The sequence below is a fragment of the Castanea sativa genome, chromosome 5 (genome assembly GCF_040712315.1).
Source record: "Castanea sativa cultivar Marrone di Chiusa Pesio chromosome 5, ASM4071231v1".
In the NCBI taxonomy this organism is placed as follows: domain Eukaryota; kingdom Viridiplantae; phylum Streptophyta; class Magnoliopsida; order Fagales; family Fagaceae; genus Castanea; species Castanea sativa.
Genome location: NC_134017.1, coordinates 56,255,325 through 56,262,757, shown reverse-complemented (window position 1 = coordinate 56,262,757; position 7,433 = coordinate 56,255,325). Strand labels below are relative to the sequence as shown.

The 7,433-nt window shown below is 34.4% G+C and overlaps 1 long non-coding RNA gene across 1 annotated transcript; it reads right to left on the bottom strand.

Annotated features, from left to right (window-relative positions):
- Window positions 1–380: 380 nt before the first annotated feature.
- Window positions 381–2,471, bottom strand: LOC142633591 (uncharacterized). Its single transcript, XR_012843938.1, has 4 exons — window positions 2,389–2,471; window positions 2,217–2,304; window positions 1,408–2,127; window positions 381–730 (listed from the first exon to the last, which is right to left on the bottom strand). It is a non-coding gene; the product is annotated as an uncharacterized LOC142633591 (long non-coding RNA).
- Between the last annotated feature and the right edge of the window lie 4,962 nt (window positions 2,472–7,433).

The window sequence follows — 7,433 nt, the reverse complement described above, 5'->3', positions numbered from 1 at the left end:
TGGCCTTCGCAAATAATCATAAAAATATTAATTTTCTTTGGAGATAAGTTAATTCTAAGATTCAAAGAATATAATGATTGGTGATAAAGTGATAGGAAGTTTGTCTTCAAAATTATGCCTATTAAAATTCATAATATCTTATTTTTCATTTCTAGTTTTCAATTAGGCCACCAACTTATAGATGGTTAGCTCAAATTCTTTGAAACCTTCGGACTCAGCTTGATCACTTTGAACTTCATAATTCTAATTTATCCATCATTTTCTATCTATGTAATTAACCCCTACAAGAATTACATGATTGCTTCTTTGGAAAGTTGAATGAACTAGACTATAGTAAAAATGTTATTTACATATCCACAACACATAGCAGTCAGTGATTGCCAATCACTCATAGTGCTGGGAAATAAGATGAACAAAAAAAAAAAAACTCAATTCAAAATCAGTGCAAAGCAATTAAGTGGTGAGAATTGGAGGCAGTAATTTAGACTTGGATCCAAGAAGTTTAGCCTTTGTGTCTAGGAAGAATTCTAGCCATTAGGGTCGCTAATCAGAAGCCATCCTACTCGCCAACCTGGTACAAGCCATCTCTTCGATATGAACCCTAGTGTGAGAACAGGCACTATTGATCCAAATACTCCCATTGGCACAAATGGATTAGTTCCAAAAGTGAGATATGACAAACTTTATCCGCAACCACCAGAATGCCCAGCTTTCTTACTGTCCCTGCAATCTAAAATTCAGAAAATCAACCACCACTAACATTAACACCCTAATTACAAAAAAATAAATAAATAAGTTTTACTTATGAAAACTCACGCTTATTGCAGAAATGTTTCTAAACCATTAAATCCACCATTGTGTTACATGTAAGTAACAAGATCATATGAGAGTCTAGCAAAATAAACTAAAATTTAATCGTTGTTTCGCCACTAAAAGCTTAGTCATTCTTATTATGAACAAATAGACATTTTGATATTCTTAAAACAAATTTGACTCTACTTCCAAATAGACATTGGCTCAAATGATAAAGAAATCAGGTAAGGAGGTAAATTTTTAATGCTATTTTTTGAGTCGATTGTAGTTAATATATTAAAGTTCAATACCCTCGCTAATAACCTCCATGTATCCAAGAATTTTGATCAAGCTCAAATATGCGGTCTAAATTGTGTTCATGACTCCATTGTCCTTGCCTCCCTAGTCTAAAGTGCATGTCTGAGACAAAATAGATATATAAGCATGAAGGGGACACATTCATAAAGCCAACAATAGTATCTCTTTCAAAAAAAAAAGCAACTTCAAGCAATAATCACATATTAAACTCAATGGGGTCATTAAGAGCATTCTATACTTTTAGGGTAATAGCCTTAGATAATTAAGAAAGAGAGCATGGGATATAAATGCCCGTACCTTGTCTGTAACTAAATTTCTATTTCAATAAGCATCCTTAGTATTATGCACACAAATGACTAATCTGGATGAAGCCAAATACGGTGATGGAGTGGAGGCTGTAAGCCTTTGAAGTCACTCAATTATCATATTCTCAACACCACTCCTACTCCAATCTATATCACCATCCTCATTTTCTTCTTGTAGCACATTTGCATTATAGTGTAAATTTTCTTCTTCTTGGTATGGCTCTTCTTCATCTGATGGCATTTCATAAAGGTTTCATGGTTTGGTTTCAATCGCAACATTCCATGTGGGATCTTTTATTCCATTAACATAGTAAACTTGAGTTGCTTGACATGCTAATACAAATGGCTCTACGGTTTTCAACTTTCGTGATGTATTAACAATGGTGGTTCCGTGCCGATCTCTCTTATAGCCAATTCCTTCACGAGATACATCATACCAATCACATTTAAACAACACAACTTTGTTCCCTTCAGTATATTGAAGTTCAACAATGTCTGTTAGTTGTCCATAATAAGGCACATTGCAGCTTTGATCCTCCCCTCTCACCATAACTCCATTATTTTGTGTTCTTTTACTTTCATCACATTGATTTGTATGAAATCTGAACCCATTAACATTGTAACCTCGATAAAAAATAGCCCTTTTCTCAGGGCCCCGAGCTAATGAAAGCATATGCCCATCAACTTGCCTTGTATTATATAAGTTGGTGATCTACAATAAAACCTAAATAAAGTTAAACTCAAGTTGTAGTAGTTAAAGAATAAACAAACATACATTTTCAAAATAAATTACTCTCTTACTCTTTTTTCAAACCACGCAATAAATTCTTGTCTATGCACCCTGTCAATGTCGAGAACACCAGCATTTGTAAGGATGTTCTTATGTTCTCTGCACACAGTTAAATATCCTAATCAGTTTTAATATCATATCATGAGAATATCAAAGAAGTAATTTTTGTGAAGATCATCTTACTCAACAAATCGGTCAGCATCGACACAATTTTGAAGGACATAAAATGTTGCTGCATTGTGAAGATCATCGTTCAACTCACACCTTATCGCTTTCCCTAAATGTCGTCCAGGTGTTGAGAATATAGACAATTGAGAGGTATTTGCACATGCGGAAGTACCTCCATCATAATTTCGCTCTACCCGATTAAATTTGGTTTCTATTCCATGTAAATAGCGAGAAAAAAATGTAAGACATTCATCTGCTAAATACTTTTCTGCAATAGACCCTTCTGCCTATGCCTTATTACGGACATAATTCTTAAGCTTGTGCAAATACCTATATTTGAAGGCATAATATGAAATTTTATCAAAAATAAAATACTAGTGTGCAATTGTAATTTAGATTATAATGAAATTTTGTAAACTTTACCTCTCAACTGGGTACATCCATCTGTATTGCACTGGACCTGCAACTTTAGCTTCCCATGATAGGTGAATGGCCAAGTGAACCATTACATCAAAGAAAGAAGGTGGAAAAATTTGTTCTAATTTACAGAGGGTTATTGCAATTTGGGTTTCAAGACGATCCAAATCATCCACTCGTAACACTTTGGAACACAATTCTTTGAAAAAGTTACTTTACTCAGTCAAAGCATCAGATACTTTTTTAGGTAAAAAGTCACGCACTGCAAGTGGGAGTAATCTTTCTAGGAAAACATGACAATCATGAGTCTTCATACCAGAAAATTTTCTCTCCTCAATATTCACACATCGAGATAAGTTTGCAGAGTAGCCATCCGGAAATTTAAGATTTTTTGCCCATAAGCATATGGCCCTTTTCTCATCATTTGACAGTGTATAACAAGCTGGGGGTAGCTCTATCTTCCCATTAACCTCTATGGGGTGGAGCGTATGTCGTATGCCCATTTCTTGTAGATCAAGACGAGTGCTTAAAGAATCCTTCGTTTTATCATTAATATTCATAATTGTCCCAATCACATTGTCAAATATATTTTTTTCAACATGCATCACATCCAAATTGTGACGTAACAAAAGTGTTCTCCAATATGGCAATTCAAAAAAAATGCTATGCTTCTTCCAATTATGAAACTGCCCATGCCCTTCTAGAAATTGCTTTTTCTGGCCTTTCCCAAATATAATTGGCTTTAATGGAAGAATTTGTTTTAACACATCATTACCAGATAACCGTTTGGGTGCTGTCTTCCTTTCTTTTTTACCATTAAATTGTGACTTCATATTACGCCATTTGTGGTCTAAGGCCAAAAAACGACGATGTCCCATATAGCATATCTTATGTCCATTTCGTAACCTGCAATGAGTAGTCTCACTATGACAACAAGGACACGCCAAATTTCCCTTTGTACTCCAACCGGAAATAACAGCATATGCAGGGAAGTCATGGATAGTCCATAACACTGCTGCTCTCATCTGAAAGTTCTCCTTTGCTGAAGCATCATATGTACACACCCCATCTTCCCACAATTCTTTCAGCTCATCAATCAACGGCCTCAAGAATACATCAATGTCATTCCCAGGACCCTTTGGGCCTGGTATAAGTAATGACATCAATGAGTAAGGCTCCTTCATGCACATCCAAGGGGGAAGATTATATGGAAATAAGATAATAGGCCAGACACTGTATTTAATATTCATATTTCCAAATGGGTTAAACCCATCTGTAGCTAGTCCAAGCCTAACATTACGGGGATCCATTGCAAATGACTCATGAATTTGGTCAAATTTTTTCCAAGCTTCACAATCTACTGGATGTCGTAACACTCCATCATTAACACGTTTTTCATGGTGCCATTTCATATCTGCAGCAGTCTTTGTTGACATAAACAATCGTTGTAGCCTTGATTTAAGTGGAAAATACCGCAAAACCTTCTATGGTACCTTTTTATTTTTCCCTTTACCACCCTTATTTGGCTGCCATCTTGAAAGTTTACAAACTGGACATTGAGTTGCTTTTGAATACTCCTTATAATAAAGTGCACAATCATCTTTGCACGCATCTATCTTCTCATAATGGAGGCCTAGATTGTTGACTATCTTTTTTGCCTCATAGTTCGAGCTAGGTAGTCTCTCACACATAGGAAATGCATCCTTTAACAGCTCCATCAACATACTAAAGGACTTGTTGCTCCATGATGATACGCACTTTATGTGCAATAACTTGACTATGAAGGACAAGCTTGAATACTTTTCACAATCTGGATACAAAGGTTGTTTAACTGCTTCCAACAATCTATAAAATTTCTTTGCATCTCCATTTGGCTCTTGTGGTTCATTTCCACTTGATTCCTTGTCACGCACCACTTGTGGATAAGCATCCTTGATCATATCAAACATATCACCATATAGCATACCATATTCATCATCACCTTCCACTTCACTATCACCTTCCACTTCACTATCACCTTCCCCATGAAGGTACCAAGTACTATAATCTCTCCTTATACCCCTAAATAAAAGATGATACTGGACCTTATCTCGAGTCCTACGATACCTATTGCTACAATCAATACACGGACAGTTGATTTTCATATCTCCATCTATTGAATGTTTAAATGCATAATCAAGAAAGTTTTCAACTCCATTAATATACTCAGTGCACGATCTAGTAGAAAGATGTATCCAAGATTTATCAACCGTCATTTTATCTACACCATTTAAAGCATTGTATTAATCATAACTAACATTGATGGTGCCGATAGTAAATCTGCATAAGTCAATTTTAAACAAACATGAACGTTTCATACCAAATTGCACATAATAGTCTTTTGGAGGGGATCCAAGCCCAAGTTTGGCAAAGTACAGCCTACAATAACCAAGTCAACCACATAAGCATCCAAAAGACAAAATGATGAATATGTCTCTTTTTTCCTGCTAGGTGATATTATATGTCTGCATTGTGCTAGTAAATCTACAACTGAACTAATACACAACACAATACCATTTTTTTAAAGGTATTGACAATGAAGATATGTTGGATACTTACGGTAGAAGAAATAAAAAGCATTGTGTGGGAAATAAACCCATTTAAAGATTCGGGCATTGATTGATGGTGCACAATCTTTTTTCAATTTAGGCCTATTAACTTTTATGCAGCTTCTTCTACAAGATCATTGCTTCAACGTTGTGCACGAGGTAGGAAAAGTGAGCTCTCCCTATCGAGCTGCTTTTCTTTCTTTTTTTTCGGTAAAACTCTTTTTCTGCCTACTTCAAGTTGTTTAAACTAGTTTTTTTTTTTTTGGGTAAACATACGATAATATTAAAGACTTAAGGAGATAAAAATTCAATACAACGCCTCTGTAAAAATAAACCAGCCAAATCAAAATCAACAAAAGATTGAACTTCCACAGGTGGACTATCATATACTGTGAAGACAGTAGCTTGCTGTCTGCCCATCCTTGCTAATCCATCTGCGCATCTATTTGCTTCTCTATAGCAGTGCTTAAATCTGACTTACCAGCTGTCTGCAATCTTCAATAATTGGCGAGATAATCTTGTTAGTTTGATTGGAGTAAGCCAGAGCATCACAAACAGCTTTAGCATCCATCTCAACTTCTACAGCAGGAAATTTTCTCCAAAGTTTAAAGCTGAACACAGATGGGTTGTTTAATTAAACTAGTTTCTGCACTATTGTAGTGCCTTTAAGGCTTTGCTTCAATTTCAAAAAGGGTACTGTCCACGTGTATTGTTGAAAACCATACACTTAGCAATATAAAAAAATCTAACTCATTCCCCACTAAAGTCACAGTTTTCAAGCAATCTGATACAGTGATACATATTGAGATATTATGTATTCATTAATGTTCGGTAAGTTCAGGGTTCAGATATTGGTAAAGCAGACACAGTGAAAACCATATTATATTAATATAAAAACAAAATAAAATCAAACTAAATCCATCAAAAGCCTTTCCAATTTTAACTGACAAATAAATAAATAAACAAATAAAAAAAATTCTCTCGGGTCCAATAACTACTTTCTCTGAAATCATAAAAGACTCACCGGCGCCGTTTGGAGAGAGAAGAGCGAGAGACGAAGGTGGTGGTGGTGTGTAAGTGTAAGAGGGAAAGATAGAAGAAGGAGGAAAGTGATTGGGATAATGGAGAAGAAGTGAGTTAGGCTATGGCGTGAGGAGTTGAGAATTTGGTAGAGAGATCTTTCGTCGCTTTTCTCTTTTGCTGTTTTTGGGTGTCTTGCCGCGTAGTTGCGTGTTGTTAGTTGGAGTGAGCTCGGAGGGTTAGAGGGAAAAGTGAAAAAATTTAGAGGGAAAGGGGAATTGTGTTCAGGGCCGGCTGAATAGTAATATCAAATAATCAATAGATGTAGTGGCCTAAAGCCCTTAGTAAAAAAAAAAAGCTCTCGAATTTTAATCAATAAATAAATTAATATTTTTTATCAAATAAATAAAAAAAATGCTATGTTTATAATATTTTTCACAATATTTTTATAATAAATGCTAAATAATAAGTTGTTATAGCCTGTTATTGATGGCAAAAAGATAATTATAGTGGTGTTTTCAAATAGAAAACAATAAACAACTTAAAACCTAAGATTTGTTGTGAAAAATATTTTGAATGTTGCACTTCTAAAAAATAAAATAATAATAAGAGTTGAGTTATCAAACTTTTAATTGTTTTCATCTAGGTCTACCATTAATATATCCCACTTTTTTACTAATCACTATCAATCTGTCACGTCAACAGGTGTGAAAGTTTTGTCAAATTTTTTGTGTTTATAAAATTTCTAAAAAAAGAAAAAATTATATGTTGTTCATGTTAATTAGTAGTAATTTTGAATCTGAAATAGACATGACAAAAAGAAAAAAAATACTATGTACATAAAGCACCTAAGTACCAAAACTAGTAATCAAATATAATCATATAAAATTATAAACAAATAAACAATTGAAAAAATAAATGTCATGACATGAGAGAATAGAGATTCATTATTCATGACAAAACAATTCACAACACTAGCAAGTCTAACACGTTACCCAAGGCTGTCACAACAATTCAAAAAAAAAATATCATTTA